General features: G+C 37.3%; 1 protein-coding gene across 1 annotated transcript in view; it reads right to left on the bottom strand.

Moving 5' to 3' along the window:
- Positions 1-17,223, bottom strand: part of PRKCG (protein kinase C gamma) — a 4,166,346-nt gene that overhangs the window by 2,200,849 nt on the left and 1,948,274 nt on the right. The window lies entirely within an intron of this gene.

Here is a 17,223-nt window from a genome sequence, read left to right on the forward strand (position 1 = left end):
AAACTATATCAGCCTCCTTTTACAGAGACATGAATTAATAAAATATATCAACCTCCATTACAGAGACATGAATTAATAACATATATCAACCTCCTCTTAAAGAGACATGAATTAATAAAATATTTCAACCTCCCCTTACAGAGACATGAGTTATTAACATATATCAACCTCATCTTACAGGGACATGAATTAATAACATATATCAACCTCATCTTACAGGGACATGTATTAATAAACTTTATCAACCTCCTCTTACAGAGACATGAATTAATAAACTATATCAACCTCCTCTTACAGAAACATGAATTAATAAAATATATCAGCCTCCTCTTACAGAGACATGAATTAATAACATATATCAACCTCCTCTTACAGGGACATGAATTATTAAACAATATCAAACTCCTCTTACAAAGACATGAATTAATAACATATATCAACATCCTCTTACACAGACATGAATTAATAACATATATCAACCTCCTCTTACAGAGACATGAATTAACATATTATATCCACCTCCTCTTACAGGGACATGAATTAATAACATATATCAACCTCCTCTTACAGGGACATGAATTAATAAACTTTGTCAACCTCCTCTTACAGATACAGGAATTAATAAAATATTTCAGCCTCCTCTTACAGGGACATGAATTAATAAAATATATCAACCTCCTCTTACAGAGACATGAATTAATAAAATATTTCAACCTCCATTTACAGAGACATGAATTAATAAACTGTATCAACCTCCTCTTAGACGGACATGAACTAATAACATATACAACCTCCTCTTACAGAGACATGAGTTAATAACGTATATCAACCTCCTCTTAAACTGACATGAATTAATAACATATATCAACATCCTCTTACACAGACATGAATTAATAACATATATCAACCTCCTCTTACAGAGACATGAATTAACATATTATATCCACCTCCTCTTACAGGGACATGAATTAATAACATATATCAACCCCCTCTTACTGAGACGTGAGTTAATAAAAATGACAACCTCCTCTTACAGAGATACGAATTAATAAACGATATTAACCCCATCTTACAGAAACGTGAATTAATAAACTATATCAACCTTCTCTTATAGAGACATAAATTAATAAACTATGTCAACCTCCTCTTACAGAGACATGAATTAATAAAACATTTCAAACTCCTGTTATAGAGACATGAATTAATAAACTATGTCAACCACTTTTACAGAGACATGAGTTAATAACATATATCAACCTCCTCTTACAGAGACATAAATTAATAATGTATTTCAACCTCCTATTACAGAGAAATGAATTAATAAAATGTATCAATTTCCTCCTACAGGGACATGAGTTAATAATATTTATCAACCTCCTCTTACAGAGACATGAATTAATAAACTATTCAACCACTTTTACAGAGGCATGAATTAATAACATATATCAACCTCCTCTTACACAGACGTGACTTTATAACATATGTCAGCCTTCTCTTACACAGACATGAATTAATAACACATAGCAACTTCATCTTACAGAGACATGAATTAATAAACTATATCAAACTCCTCTTACAGAGACATGAATTAATAACATATATCAACCTCCTCTTACACTGACATGAATTAATAACATATATCAACATCATCTTACACAGACATGAATTAATAACATATATCAACCTCCTCTTACAGAGACATGAATTAATAAACTTTGTCAACCTCCTCTTACAGATACAGGAATTAATAAATTGTATCAACCTCCTCTTAGACGGACATGAACTAATAACATATACAACCTCCTCTTACAGAGACATGAATTAATAAAATATATCATCCTCCTCTTACAGAGACATGAATTAATAACATATATCAACCTCCTCTTACAGAGACGTGAATTAATAAAATATTTCAACCTCCCCTTACAGAGACATGAGTTATTAACATATATCAACCTTATCTTACAGGGACATGAATTAATAACATATATCAACCTCATCTTACAGGGACATGTATTAATAAACTTTATCAACCTCCTCTTACAGAGACATGAATTAATAAACTATATCAACCTCCTCTTACAGAAACATGAATTAATAAAATATATCAGCCTCCTCTTACAGAGACATGAATTAATAACATATATCAACCTCCTCTTACAGGGACATGAATTATTAAACAATATCAAACTCCTCTTACAAAGACATGAATTAATAAATTATATCAACCTCCTCTTACAGAGATGCGAATTAACTAAATATGTCAACTTCCTCTTACAGAGACATGAATTCATTGCATGTCAGCCTCCTCTTCCACAGACATGAATTAACAACATATATCAACCTCCTCTTACAGAGAAATGAATTAATAAGACATATCAACCTCCTCTTACAGAGACATGAATTAATAAACTATGTCAACCACTTTTACAGAGACATGAGTTAATAAAATATATCAGCCTCCTTTTACAGGGACATGAATTAATAACATATATCAACCATCTCTGACACAGACATAAATTAATAAAATGTATCAATCTCCTCTTACACCAACATGAATTAATCAACTATATTAACCTCCTTTTACAGAGAGATGAATTAATAAACTATATCAACCTCCATTACAGAATAATGAATTAATAATATAGAACTACCTCCTCCTACAGAGATATGAATTAATAAATTATATCCAATTCCTCTTACATAGACATTAATTAATAAAATGTATCAATCTCCTCTTACAGAAACCTAAATTAATAAACGATATCAATCTCCTTTTACAGAGACATGAAATAATAACATATATCAACATCTTCTTACAGAGACATGAATTAATAACATATATCAACCTCATCTTACAGGGACATGAATTAATAAACTATATCAAGCTCCTCTTACACAGACATGAGTTAATAACATATATCAAGCTCCTCTTACAGGGACATGAATTAATAAACTATACCAACCTCCTCTTACACCCATATGAATTAATAACATATACTAACCTCCTCTTAGACATGAAAAAATAAAATATATCAACCCCCTCTTACAGAGACATGAATTAACAAACTTTGTCAACTTCCTCTTACAGGGACATGTATTAATACAATAAATCAACTTCTTCTTACAGGGATATGAATTAATAACATATATCAACCTCCTCTTACACAGACATGACTTGATAACAGATATCAACCGCCTCTTACAAAGACATGAATTAATAATATATAACAACTTCATCTTACAGAGACATGAATTAATAAACTATATCAATATTCTCATACAGAGACATGAATTAATAACATATATCAACCTCCTCTTACAGAGACATTTATTAATAAAATATATCGATCTCCTCTTACACAAACATGAATTAATAACATATATCAACCTCCTTTTATAGAGACGTGAATTAATAAAATATTTCAACCTCCCCTTACAGAGACATGAATTAATAAACTATATCAACCTCATTTTACAGAGACATGAATTAATAAACTATATCAACTACCATTACAGAGACATGAATTAATAACATATATCTACCTCCTCTTACATGGACATAAATTAATAACATATATTAACCTCCTCTTACACAGTCATGAATTAATAAAATATATATCAACCTCCTCTTTTCAGAGATATGAATTAAAAACATGTTTCAACCTCCTCCTACAGGGACATGAATTATTAATCTATATCAACCTCCTCTTACACAGACATGAATTAATAACATATACCAACATCCTCTTACAGAGACATGAATTGACAAAATATATCAACCTCTTCTTACAAAGACATGAATTAATAACATATATCAACCTCCTCTTACAGAGACATGAATTAATAAAATATTTCAACAGCCTCTTACAGAGGCGTGAATTACTAAACTATATCAACCTCCTCTTACAGAGACATGAATTAATAAACTATATCAACCTCCTCTTACAGAGGCATGAATTAATAAAATGTATCAATCTCCTCTTACAGGGACATGAATTAATAACATGTATCAACCACATCTTACACAGGCATGAATTTATAACTTATGTCAACCTTCTCTTACACAGTCATGAATTAATAACATAAGTATATCAAACTCCTCTTACAGAGACATGGATTAATAAAATATATTAACCTCCTCTTACAGAGACATGAATTAAGAAAATGTATCAATCTCCTCTTACAGAGACATGAATTAATAACATATATCAACCTCCTCTTACACAGTCATGAATTAATAACAGATGTCAACCTTCTCTTACAAAGAAATGAATTAATAACTTATACCAACCTCCTCTTACAGAGAAATTAATTAATAAATTATATCAACCTCCTCTTACAGGGACATGCATTAAAAACATATATCAACCTCCTCTTACAAGAGACATGAATTAATAAACTTTGTCAACCTCCTCTTACAAATGCATGAATTAATAAACTATGTCAACCTCCCCTTACAGAGCATGAATTAATAAAATATATCAACCTCCTCTTACAGGGACATGAATTAATAAAATATGTCACCCTCCTCTTACACAGACATGTATTAATAACATATACCAACCTCCTCTTACAGAGACATGAATTAATAAATTATATCAGACTTCTCTTACAGAGACATGAATTAAAATATATCAACCTCCTCTTACAATGACATGAATTAGTAAAATGTATCAGTCTCCTCTTACACACATGAATTAATAAACCATATCAACCTCCTTTTACAGAGACTTCTTTTTTTGGCTTTTCCCGGTTAGGGGTCGCCACAGCGGATCACCTGTTTCCATTTCTTCCTGTCCTCTGCATCTTGCTCAGTATCACCAACCACTAGCATGTCCTCTCTAACCACATCCATAAACCTTATCTTAGGCCTTCCTATTTTCTTCTTACCTGGCAGATTCATCCTTAGCATCCTTTTCCCAAAATAACCATCATCCCTCATCAGCACATGTCCAAATGCAATCTCGCTTCTCTGGCTTTGTCTCCAAACTGCCCAACCTGGGCTGACCCTCTAATATACTTATTCCTAATCCTGTCTACCCTCATCACACCCAGTGCAAATCTTAACATCTTTAACTCTGCCACATCCAGCTCTGACTCCTGTCTTTTTGTCAATGCCACTGTCTCCAACCCATATAACATAGTTGGTCTCACTACCCTTTTGTAGACCTTCTCTTTCACTCTTACTGGTACTCGTCTGTCACAAATCACTTCTGACACTCTTCTTCACCCACTCCACCCTGCCTGTACTCTCTTTTTCACCTCTCTTCCACACTTGCCATTACTCTGAACTGTTGACCCCAAGTATTTAAACTCATCCACCATTTCTCTATCCTACCTTTCATTCACACACATATATTCCGTCTTAGTCTGGCTGACCTTCATTCCTCTCCTCTCTAGAGCATATCTCAACCTCTCCAGGGTCTCCTCAACCTGTTCTCTACTCTCACTACATATCACAATGTCATCTGCAAACATCATAGTCCATGGGGACTTCTGTCTGATCACATCTGTCAACCTGTCCATCACCATTGCAAATAAGAAAGGGCTCAGAACTGATCCTTGATGTAATCCCACCTACACTTTAAATGCATCTGTCACTCCCACTGCAGATCTTACCACTGTCACACTACCCTTGAACATATTGTGTACCACTCTTACATACTTCTCTGACACTCCCAACTTCCTCATTCAATACCACAACTCCTCTCTAGGCACCATGTCATATGCTTTCTCTAAGTCCACAAAGACACAATGCAACTCCTTCTGACCTTCTCTGAACTTCTCCATCAACACTCTCAGAGCAAACATTGCATCTGTAGTGCTCTTTCTTGGCATGAACCCATACTGCTGATCACAAATCATGACCTCCCTTCTTAACCTAGCTTCCACTACTCTTTCCCATAATTTCATGCTGTGACTGATCAGTTTAATCCCTCTGTAGTTACTACAGCTCTGCATATCACCCTTATTCTTAAAAATTGGTACCAAAACACTTTTTCTCCACTCCTCAGGCATCCTCTGACTTTCCAAGATTTCATTAAACAATCTGGTTAAAAACTCCACTGCCAATTCTCCTAAACACCTCCAAGGTTCCACAGGTATGTCATCTGGACCAACAGCCTTTCCATTCTTCATCCTCTTCATAGCTATCCTTACTTCCTGCTTGCTAATCCATTGCATTCCCTGATTCACTATCTCTACATCATCCAGCCTCCTCTCTCTCTCACTCTTTTCATTCATCAGCCCATCAAAGTACTCCTTCCATCTGTTCAGCACATTCTCCTCACTTGTGAGTACGTTTCACTCATTATCCTTTATCACCTTTACCTGCTGCACATCATTCCCAGCTCTGTCCCTCTGTCTAGCCAATCGGTACAGGTCCTTTTCTCCCTCCTTAGTGTCCAACCTTTCATACAACTCTCCATATGCCTTATCCTTAGCCTTCGCCACCTCTCTCTTTACCATGCACCTCATCTCCTTATACTCCTGTCTACTTTCTTCATCTCTCTGACAATCCCACTTCTTCTTCGCCAACCTTTTTCTCTGTATGCTCTCCTGTACTTCCTCATTCCACCACCAGGTCTCCTTGTCCTGCTTCCTCTGTCCAGATGTCACACCAAGCACCTTTCTAGCAGTCTCCCTTACTAGATCTGCTGTAGTTACCCAGCTATTCAGTAACATTTCACTGCCACCCAGTGCCTGTCTTAACTCTTCCCTGAACTCCACCTCACAATCACCCTTTTTCAGTTTCCACCATTTGATCCTTGGTGCTGCCCTCACACTCCTCCTCCTCTTCTTGATCACCAAAGTCTTTCTACAGACGACCATTCTATGCTGCCTAACTACACTTTCCTCCAAAACCGCTTTACCGTCTCCAATCTCCTTCAAACTGGCCCTCCTGCATAGGTTATAATCCACCTGTGTGCATCTCCCTCCACTCTTGTATGTCAACCTATGCTCCTCCCTCTTGTTAAAATATGTATTCACCAGAGCCATGTCCATCCTTTTTGCAAAATCCACTACCATCTGACCTTCTGCATTCCTTTCCTAAACACCATACCTACCCATCACTTCCTCATCCCCTCTGTTCCCTTCAGCAACATGCCTATTGAAATCTGCTCCGATCACCACTCTCTCACGCTTGGGTACAGTCATCACCACTTAATTCAACTCACTCCAAAATTTTTCTTTCTCATCCATCGCACACCCAACTTGCAGAGCATATGCATTAACAACATTCATCATTATACCATCAATTTCCAGCTTCATAAACATCACTCTATCCGACAGTCTTTTCACCTCCAAAATACTCTTGGTATACAGTTCCTTCAGGATAACCCCTACCCCATTTCTCCTCCCATCCACACCATGATAGAACAATTTGAACCCACCTCCAATACACCTGGCCTTACTTCCCTTCCACCTGGTCTCTTGTACACACAATATATCAACCTTCCTTCTGTCCATCATATCAGCTAGCTCTCCCCCTATACCAGGCATGCTGCCAGCATTCAAAGTTCCTACCCTCACTACCACACTCCTAACCTTTCTCCTCTCTTCCTGCCTTCGGGCATGCCTTCCTCCTCTTCTTCGCCTTCTCCTCCTTCAGCCAAAAGTAGCCCAAGTTCCTCCAGCACCCTGTTGGCTAACAGTACTGGTGGCAGTCGTTGTTAACCCGGGTCTCGACTGATCCGGTATGGAAATCTGTATTAGTTTCCACATATCTCATTTGGCAGATGTTTTATGTCAGATGCTCTTCCTAATGCAACCCTCCCCATTTATCCGGGCTTGGGACTGGCGCGAAGAAATGCACTGGCTTGTGCATCCCCAGTGCCTGGGTCCATGAGTTAATAAACTATATCAACCTCCATTACAGAGACATGAATTAATAACATATGTCATCCTCCTCTTAAGAGACGTGAATTAATAAAATATTTCAACCTCTTCTTACAGGGACATGAATTTATAACATATATCAGCCTCCTCTTGCAGAGACATGAATTAATAAATTATATCAAACTCCTCTTACAGAGACATGAATTAATAAAATGTATCAATCTCCTCTTACAGAAACTTGAATTAATAAACTCTATCAACCTCCTCTTACAGAGACATGAATTAATAAACTATAGCAACCTCCTCTTACAGAGATATGAATTAATAAACTTTATCAATCTCCTCTTACAGAGACATGAATTAATAACATATATCAGCCTCCTCTTACACAGACATGAATAATAACATATATCAACCTACTCTACACAGACATGAATTAATAACATATATCAACCTCCTCTTACAGAGACATGAATTAATAAAATATATCAACCTCGTCTTACATAGACATGAATTAATAAAATACATCAATTTCCTCTTACAGAGATGTGAATTAATAAACTATATCACCCTCTTCTTACGGAGACATGAATTAATAATATATGTCAGCCTCTTATTATAGAGACATGAACTAATAACACATATCAACCTCCTCTTACAGAGACATGAATTAATAACATATATCAACCTCCTCTTACAGAGACATGAATTAATAAACTATATCAATCTCCTTTTACAGAGACATGAATTAATAACATATAACAATCTTCTCTTACAGAAACATGAATTAATAAAATATATCAACCTCCTCTTACAGGGGCATGAATTAATTACATATATCAACCTCCTCTTACACATACATGATTTTATAACATATGTCAACCTCCACTTACACATACATGAATTAATACCATATACCGACCCCCTCTTTCAGAGACATGAATTAATAAAACTATATTAACCTCCTCTTACATAGACATGAATTAATAAACTATATCAACCTCCTCTTACAGAGACATGAATTAATAAACTATATCAACCTCCTCTTACAGAGACATGAATTAATAAACTATATCAACCTCCTCTTACAGAGACATGAATTAATAAACTATATCAACTTCCATTACAGGGACATGAATTAATAACATATATCAACCTCCTCTTACACAGACATGAATTAATAAAGTATGTTAACCTACTCTTACGGAGACATGAATTAATAAAATATATAAATCTCTTCTTACAGAGACATGAATTAAAAAAACTATATCAACCTCCTTTTACAGGGACATGAATTAATAAAATATGTTAACCTCCTTATACAAAGACATGAATTAATAACATATATCAACCTCCTCTTACAGAGACGTGAATTAATAAAATATTTCAACCTCCTCTTACAGAGACATGAATTAATAAAATATATCAACCTCTTCTTATGGAGACATGAATTAATTAACTATATTAACCTCCATTACAGAGACATGAATTAATAACATATATCAATCTCCTATTACAGGGACATGAATTAATAAAATATATCAACCTCCATTACAGAGACATGAATTATTAACATATATTAATCTCCTCTTACAGAGACATGATTAATGAGTTTAATATTATAAAAATAAATGTCCTACATAGCGGCAAACCACTGCATTTAACTTGGAGTAAGTAATTTCTACCACTACCTGTTACACTGTGATTAAATATGGAACCTACTCAATACATGCACCTGCAAACTTTGTCACACTTTTTGAATATGTCTCGTTTTTAAGAGAGGCTGTCTATGGCAGATTCAGTATGAAACATTTATTCCTCTCTCGTTGACTTCTGAAAGACTTTAACATAAATAAATGTCCATGTTATAGACCCAGCTTTCTAACTTTAGAGTGAATTAATAAATTATATCAAACTCCTCTTACAGGAACAAGAATTAATAAAATATATCAACCTCTTCTTACAGAGACATCAATTAATAAGATATATCAATCTCCTCTTACAGCAACATGAATTAATAAACTATGTCAACCACTTTTACAGAGACATGAGTTAATAAAATATATCAACCTCCATTACAGAGACATGAATTAATAATGTACATCAACCTCCTCTTTCAGAGACATGAATTAAAAGATAACAACCTCCTCTTACTCAGACATGAATTAATAAAGTATGTCAACCTCTTCTTATAGAGACATGAATTAATAAAATATATCAATCTCCTCTTGCAGAGACATGAATTAATAAAGTATATTAACCTCCTCTTTCAGAGACGTGAATTAAAATATATCAACCTCCTCTTACAGGGACATGAATTAATAAAATATATTAACCTCTTCTTACAGGAACATGAATTAATAACATATATCAACCTCTTCTTACACAGACATGAATTAATAACATATATCCATCTCCTGTTACAGAGCAAGAATTAATAAATTATATCAACCTCCTCTTACAGAGACATGAATTAATAAAATATATCCACCTCCTCTTAAAGGGACATGACTTAATAACATATATTGAGTCTATATTATATTAGTGAAATTTTAAGTCAGCGAATGCTTACATGAGTGAAAACGCTGCAAATCGAATGTCTTATTGTGGGGCGCTGCACCTTCCACACCCCCCCGCTAAGTCTATATTCCAACTCCAAGATTGCACTACAGTGAGGAAAGGGCAAATATCCTACTCCTCACTGTACCACGGCCCCAAAAACACCCTTTCGATTTGCAGCATTTTCGCTCATGTGAGCATTCCCTGACTTAAACATTTGCTAATTTAATATAGACCCCATATATCAACCTCCTCTTACAGAGATGTGAATTAATAAAATATTTCAACCTTTTGTTACAGAGACATGCATTAATAAAAATATATCAACCTTCTGTTACAGAGACATGAATTAATAAAATATATCAACCTCCATTACAGAGACATGAATTAATAGCATATATCAACCTCCTCTTACAGGGGCATGAATTAATAAAATATATCAATCTCCTCTCACAGAGACATGATTGATGAGTTTCATAGTATAAAGACAAATGCCCTACCTAGCTGCAAACCTCTTCATTTAACTTGGAGTAAGTAATTTCTACAACTACCTGCTACACTGTGATTAAATATGGCACCTGCACAATATGTGCACTTGCAAACTTTGTAGTACTTTTTGAATGAGCCTCATTTTTAAGAGAGGCTGTCACTGGCAGAATCAACATGAAACATTTACTCCATGTTGTCTTCTGAAAGACTAAGACATAAATAAATATCCATGTTATGGACCAGTCTTTCTAACTTTAGAGTGAATTATTAAAAGCAAGACAGGATAAGATAGAAAAAACGCAAAGGATGCTCTAAATTAGAAACTTTAATACTGCAAAAGCTGCATTTGAAATATCAGATTCTGTCTGTGAGGACAATATATCATAAGAATGGTCAAGCATACATTGTCCGCTTGATTAATCACTTGCACAGGAAAACATCTCAGTGATAGATTTTCCATTTCAGAGAGTTTTCAAACTTAAATGTATCATTTTTACCTCAGAAAGTTATATTTCTGTTGAAGATCAAATCTTTCCATCCCTTTCTTCACTTTACCTGATTTGCCATCTCTTCGATTTACAAGTCAAGGAGATGAAAAACAAAGAGAGAAAAAATGAAACGCAATAATCTGATTTTATATTTTCTACATGTAATAATCTGAGTTCATATGTTCTCAGTGTCTACCAGGACAATATGATAATGGCCCTGGAACCACTTCCTGATAATTAACAACTGCATCTCTTCTCATAAAATCTAAAACAAATGTTTTTCTGTCTGTATCTCAGTATCTCTTCTGAGTTATGGCTACAAACATGTTAAGTCTTTCATGTAAATCACGTTATTATCTACTATCAAATAGAGGTAAAAAATGGCCTAATAAGGTAGATGCACAGGTTCAAAAAGCTAATGAAGGTTTGAAAATAAGTTTAACATACAGCAATGATATAGGTGGTATAAGTAATATAATTAGAGGCAATTGGAGACTTCTTTTAATAGATGAGAATATAACTAGAGTTGTAGGGACACAACCTAGATTTATTTTTAAAAGAAATAAAATCTTGAAAGATATTTTATGTCAAGAACCTATTTATTTTAAAAATTCAGGCATTAAGAAGAAGGAAAGCTATCCATGCCTACACTGTAAAGCCTGTAAGCACATTTTACAAGGAAACTGTTTCATACACCCCCCCCCCCCAGCACCAACAAAAAGCACTTTTTGAATATGTATGCTGACTGCAATACACAAAATGTTGTCTATATTGCAAACTGTCAACAGTGTACTGCATATTATGTAGGAAAATCAAATTGCAGACTTAAAGATTTTTTTAAGCATCTATCAGACATAAGGTTAAGAAAAGAACACAATGCACTGTGCACGCATATAGAATTGCACAGTGATCATGTATTTGCCTTTATGGTTATATGTGTTGTAAACAGAAGTCAGAGAATGGGTGATTTCTACAATGAAACTGAATACAAAGAGATGCAATGGATTCTTAGACTGGGAGCTTGGCAAAGCCCAAGGATTAAATGATGTTGTCCCTTTAAAACCAGCTCTAGCAAAAAGGAGGGTAAATTAGTGATTTTCATTGGTTGTGTTGTACTGTATTAGATACTATATTTTTACTAGTGTTTTATCATCTGATGAAAGGATTTACCCAAAAGCACTTATGATATAGCTTTTATTGTTTTAATAAAGTGTAGTTGCTTCATACACAGTGTGGTAGTACTTGCCTTACTTTTGGATTTATTATTTGGATTTTTTGGCAGTAGTTTTAGTGGAGGAGTCCTTTACTTTTTGTTCTTTACACCCTGATTCTCTGTCTGAGATGTCAACCCTCTCCTCTAGGAGCCTTTCAGAATTCTATATATGACACTAGTGGATCAGCTCCTGGCAGCCACAGGAACTCCAACCCCTTCCAAATCCTCCCTCTCACCTGGAGCTGGTGAATTTTCTCCACAGGCTCTGACATATATTCCTCCTTTGACTTCCTTGAAGGTATCAGAACCCTCAATTCCAACACCTATCCTAGTGCCAGCCTTTTCAGTTCCATTGGTAGACCTTATCATTTGCTCTGGAGTCTACCCTATGGCCCTTGACTCACTCAGAGCCAAGCCATCCTTGGGATTATGACTGGTCTGTTGGCACTGTGATTCCTAGTATGGCGCCTATTTTATTCTACTGCTCCATCTACTATGGTTCCAGTTGTCTTGGTGACACTGAGTCCTCTTGTGGCTCCTTCCTTGGGGTGGGCTCATCGAAGCAGGGTGTGACCTCAGTCCCAAGGTTGTCTTTCTTGGTTCCAGGCTCCCATCCCTCTTTGGGCGGACATACTTTCCAGGTGATGGAGAGGGAACTTGCCTCTGCAGGCTCACAGCTGGATCCTTCAGTGCCAGAGTGCTATATATATATATATATGTGTGTGTGTGTGTGTGTGTGTGTGTCCCATGAACTGCAGCTGATACAGTCCACTACTCTGAGACACTGAGCATAGGAACCTCAAGATACCCTTCCACAAGGTAACCACTCTTCAAAGTCCTCTTCAGATGTCCCCACTGAGGAGGTATCCTGTAAGAGATTGTGCAAGAGGAAGCACATGGATTCCCTGAAAAATTCCTTACCAAAGATACAGACTATGATGAAGGGGAAGGGTCCCCATGGTCGCCCCCTGAGGATGTCTCCTTTGGAGACATACTGAAAATTTTAAAGCAGTGGGGAGACTAGAAGCCCACCAACCCTTTCTCTGAGGAGTCTGTAATCTGTACTCGACCTTCTACTTCCTGGCTGACCCTGTCTGCTGATGACCTAGTTCAGCTCATCATGCAGCATGCTCGGAGGAATCCTGACACCATTGAACCTGTCCGCTGGAGACCTGACAAAATTTTCTCAATGCCAGAAAACAACCCACACTGGTCCAATGGCTTACCAGTAGATGGTATCGTGGTGGTGGTGGCCACTAAGAAAGAGCTCACTAAAGAGATCCCTATTGTCCATCCTGCAAGCAGGGAGTCTCAGGCAATGGACAGGTTAGGGAAGCGGGTATATTCTTCATCAACCTTTGCCATTTGGTCCTTGAATTACTTGGCACATTTTACCCATCTCCAGAGAGACCTAATTTCGGAACTCTCGGGAGCCCTAGCAGGAGTAGCTTCTGATGAGGTACGTGACAAAGCTGCCTCACAGCTTTCCACCCTAGAGTCAATATCTAATTCATCCATGCAGTTGATTTCTCATACTACCAAAGGGGCGGCTAGAACAGCGGGTGCAGGCATTGTCATGAGACGTCATGCTTGGATGTGCCTGTGTGATTTTGCTGACCCTTTTATGTCTTCCTTTCTCAATGCTCCCTTGGAAGCCTTTTATCTTTTTGGCCCAAAGGTAAAAGATACATTAGCCAGGTGTGAAAAGGAAGGAAAGACCCTGTCTGCCACGAGCATGCATTTCTCCACCCCTGCAATGATTGTACTCTAAGAACCAGAGGAGTGGAAAGATGTGGTACAAGAAATCCCATGGTCCTTCTGTGACACAAGTGGCAAGTTTACCACCCACAGCAGAGAGGGAAACTCATCTGGAAGATGCCCATTCAGAGGCAGAGTGGGTCTGCATAAACAGGGATCCAGATATTCTTTCTCTTGACAGCCCTATCACTGCTCCTGAGGAGCAGCCTAATTGTTTACCTCTTGAAGCAGTCGGGGGATGGTTTTCTGTGCACCACCTTGCCTGGCAATCCATAATCACAGATTTTTGGGTGCAGACAATAATTATCAGAGGTTATCACATTCCTTTCAATATTTACCTGAGACCACTAAGGCACATTCCCAATGTTCCACTCAATCAACAGGAAGCAGCAGCTCAAGAAATACAAAAGCTGCTTCTAAAAAGAGTCATCCAAACAGTCCCATCAGTCCAGATCGAATCCAGATTTTACTCAATGTGCTTTTTAGTGCCATAAAAGACAGGGCACAGGAGGCCAGTCTTGGACCTCAGCATCTTAACCAAATTTGTCAGACAGACAAAATTCCGGATGGTCACAGTTCAGTCTAGCCTCCCATTTTTAGAGAAAGACAATTGGATGTGCTCAATAGATCTTCAGGATGTGTATTACCACATAAAAATGGACAAACTCTCCAGGAAATTCTTCTGCTTCTGGCTGGGAGCCAATCACTACCAATTCCATGTGCTGCCCTTTGGTCTCTCTATGGCCCCCACAATGTTCACCAAATGCATGACAGTGGTAACAGCTCACTTGAGACTGAAAGGATTCCGGGTGTTTCTGTATTTAGACAATTGGATCCTTACCGCATCTATCAAGCATCTACTGGTTACAGGCTTACATTACACCCTAAAATTAGTGAAATCCTTAGGGATCTCAATAAATGAAGAAAAATTTAAGTTGACTCCTTCTCAAAATCTGGAATTCATAGGGGCAGCTTTCGACACTTAGTCTTGCCTAGTCTACCTTCCACTTCACTGGTTAGAAAAAGTAAGGTCTCAACTCTGGGTGATACTCATTCAGGACAAGGTTTCAGCTCAGGCAGTCCTTCAACCTCTAGGATCAATGGCAGCATCAGTTACTATAGTTCCCCTGGCAAGACTACACATGAGACTGCTACAGTGGCTCTTAGCAACACAGTGGTCCCCTCTAACTTATCCTATGTCCTTCAGATTAGTATAACAAATTGAAGCAAACAAGACTTAATTTGGTGGATGAAACCAGGAAAAGACTTATGGAGTTGTCCTTTTTCCCCTTCTCAGCCCAAAGGCCATAATAACCACGGATGCTTCCCTGATGGGGCAGGGGGGCACATCCAGGGAAAGACAGTCCAAGGCACTTGATCCTCCATGGAGGCCAACCTGCATATCAATGTTCTAGACCCAAGGGCAGTACTTCTAGCATTGCAAGCATTCCAATCTGTCCTCGCATCAGGGACAATTGCTATCCAGTCAGACAATATGTCTGTAGTCTGGTATATTAACAAACAAGGGGGAACCAATTCCTTACCGTTGTGTCGGGAAGCCATGAGAACTTGGCAATGGGTGATATCTTCCAAACACTTTCTGAAAGCAATGCGCATTCTTGGGGATTCCAACGTAAATGCAGATAAACTGAGCAGATGCATTCTCCTGCCTCATGACTGGTCCCTCAACCCTGTCATAGCAGCAAAGAACTTCAGTCGCTGGGGCCAGCCTTGCTGTAATCTGTTCGCATCCCCTGCAAACCACAAATGCAGCAGCTATTTTGCCTTAATTCCCCTGCAGGGGGAGTCCCCAAGGGATGCTCTAGTACACAATTGGCCCAAGGGACTTCTTTATGCTTTCCCTCCCCTTCCTCTGATCCTACAATTTCTAAAGAAAGCTATTGGCCCCGACAAGTTTGTTTTCTCTTCCTTTGGCCTCACCTAGTACATAAACCATAGATTCTGGATCCAACTTCGGAATTGCTGTTGCACATGCAAGGGTTGATATATCCAAACATATCGAGTCTCAAGCTAACAGCTTGGTTCCTCCACTTCCAGTAATTGCCAGGCAAAATAATCTATCCTCCCCTGTGCATAACATTCTTCTGGCTTTCTATAAACCATCCAACAGGAAACTTTATGACAACAAGTGGAAAAGATTCATAATTTAGTCTTGAGAGAAGGGAATAGATCCCTTTTTAGCTCTGCTTACTTCTGTACTAGACTATTTATCAAATCTCCTCCATTTGGGAGTGGCAGCTTCAACTATTCAAGTACACCTGGTGGCTATCTCTAACTTCCACAATGGCTTACAGGACTCATCCTTGATTTCTCTCCATCAAGGTGTCACGTACATTAGATCACCCTTCAAAGAGCCAATCGAACCTTGGCATTTGACACTAGTTCTACAATCTTTGACTCGTCCTCCTTTCGAACCTGCTGCCACTTGTGATATCAAATTTTTATCCTGGAAAACTTTATTCTTGGTGGCTATTACCTCAGCAAGGTGAATATCTGAACTTCAGGTCTTGTGCATAAAACGTCTTTACATGGTTTTCCATAAAGGCAGAATATCACTCTGGGCTAATCCCACCTTCTTACCCAAAATTATTTTGGATTTGGCTATTAATAAAACAATTGATCTGCCAGTCTTCTTTCCAAATTTTTCTAACAAAGGAGAATATTCCCTGTATTTACTTGATGTGCATAGGCAAATGCAATTCTACTTGGACAAGATGAAATCACTACAAAAATCTGACCAATTATTCATATCCTTCTCAGGACCAAAACTGGGAAAATCTGTTTCCAAATTAACTTTCTAAATGGTTGAGAGATTGCATTTGTTTTATCTACCAACAAAACAAACTTCTTCTA

The sequence above is a fragment of the Protopterus annectens genome, chromosome 1.part1 (assembly GCF_019279795.1).
Source record: "Protopterus annectens isolate FY-2018-M chromosome 1.part1, PAN1.0, whole genome shotgun sequence".
Taxonomy (NCBI): domain Eukaryota; kingdom Metazoa; phylum Chordata; order Ceratodontiformes; family Protopteridae; genus Protopterus; species Protopterus annectens.